Genomic DNA, 2,246 nt, shown 5'->3' on the forward strand with positions numbered 1-2,246 from the left:
CAAGGACATAAAGCACAAAATAACTGTGCATAGATAAAGACGCATAAGCGCATAAGGAAAACAAAACAAGGAATAGAAGGAACACAAACAGAACTGTTGACGTTTTTAGCCCACAGATAATTCCAAGGACTTGCATTTGCCTTTCACCAGTTTCACTGCTGGTTACGTTCTTTTAATAACGTTACTGTGCCAAGAGTAATTGGAACAGTTTCACCAGCCAACCACCCACACGTCATACGATCACGCGTTTATATTGCATACTGAGTGGCGGCATTCCTGCCGAGAATCGCAAGCTAACATGAGAAGGGATATTTTAACAGAGCGGGTGTCAAGCAACACGTGTTCGATTGTTAACAGTTGGTTGACTGTTGACAAAACTGAAGCTGCTAACAGTAAGGCTGTTAAGCTTAACAACTGTTAAGAGCTGCTTACAGCTGTAACCCAGTGACTCATGTTAAACTGGCGTGCTCTTAAATGTGCTATGTTATGTAATATTATGCTATGTTATGTTACTCTTAAGGCTTTGCCAGCTGACAGCTGGCACATTTGCTCATTTATTTATTTAACCGAATATATATTTTATTAAATGTTGCTGCATGTCATGTGAATGGACAGGGCAGCATCGCAGCATAGCAGCATAGTCACACCGAGAAATATAGTCACATTCGCTTATCTCGTAAATTCATGTCAAAGAGGGCCAAGGCTGCCTCAGAAGCCACAGGTGTGGCAACAGCAAATTAAGTTGCACATATAACTCAGCCACCCACTGACATTCGTTCACAAGGAAATTGGCTACACTCCTAGACACATAGATGCGAGTGCGAGTATGTGTGTGTGTATGTCAGCTACAATTTGTGCGCTAAAAGTTCGCTCGCAAAATATAATGTATACGACCCATGTCATGTACTTTACAATTGTTGCTAGCTGCGTTTGTCATTACGCCAAATGACTTTGACAGAAAAAAGCAAACTCCCATAAATTACGACGAAAACAACAACAGCAACAACAGCAAACACAGCAACAACAACAACAAGAAAAAGAATAGCCAAAGAATAAACGCAAAGAGATGTTACAATAAAAAGGACAGCAGTTGGCGGCGTGCACTCGGAGGAACCTCAACCCCAGCCAACACTGATTGTATTAAGCCGCTTAAATTATGCCATTAGAGTCGAGCGAAGTCAACGACTTGTCGTCGTGTCCAGGCAGACGGCGACATAACTCGAGATAATTCAGTTATAACGCGCTGCAACAAAATAAAAATATCTCAGTGTCAATGAACGTGTTATACGACATACCCAGACCAGCACACAAACTCAGAGCGATCACCATGTCCATGTCCATTGCGATGTCAATGACGCACTCTGAGATAGCACAGGGTACAAGAATGAATGCATATATATGTATTTGTTTATATATAATAAGTGATGTAAAACGACAAATTAACTTTGCTTATCTAGTAAATGAGCATGCAGCCAAAGTCTAAATTGAAGTTTATTTCTCAGTTCAGTCTGCTAACCGCTTGACAACGTCCCCAATTTAAAAGACAACACTTTCAAAATAAAGGGAGTCCTCGAGGGGAGCATTTCAGAAATCTGTTTTAAATGTCAAAGGCTGACTGTTGTAAAAGTAGTGCAAAGAGCTCAAAAGCTCAAGAAAGTACGAAAAAAAAAAGAAACTTAGAAAAGAAATATATGCATGAATGCTAAGCACATTTCTTTAATCTCAAACATTTTCTTAATGACTGTTCTATGTCGGCAAAGGTATAAAAAATTATATACAAACTTAAAGTGGTTTAAAATTAAAGCTATGAATTAAATGATATACAATTAAAAAGGGCAAATGAAATTTTATAAAAGTTTTTATCTTTATGTATACGAAAATGAAATAAGAATCATTTATACCCAGCCCTGAAGATAAACACCATAAATCAAGTCTCTAAATAGCTTAAATATTTTTATATGTATGTTCAAGCTCTAAGCAACTGAATTCAGTTACTCCATATGCAATATTGCATATGCAAATCTTATGTTTTATTGAAGCTTATTTCACGATTGCATTTTGAGCCCAAGAGTGCCTTGGTGACTGTGAAAACAAAATATAAAAACAAACACATAAAATATCAGTTATAAAAGGCAAAATGAATGGATTTTTATGGAGTCCAGGCAAAAGGAAGTCCAATTGAAAAGATTTGTGAGCTATAATAATAATGAACAGACAAACAAAATGACAGTCAATTAAGTTAAAAA

Source organism: Drosophila grimshawi, unplaced genomic scaffold, assembly GCF_018153295.1.
Source record: "Drosophila grimshawi isolate 15287-2541.00 unplaced genomic scaffold, ASM1815329v1 contig_1367, whole genome shotgun sequence".
NCBI lineage: Eukaryota > Metazoa > Arthropoda > Insecta > Diptera > Drosophilidae > Drosophila > Drosophila grimshawi.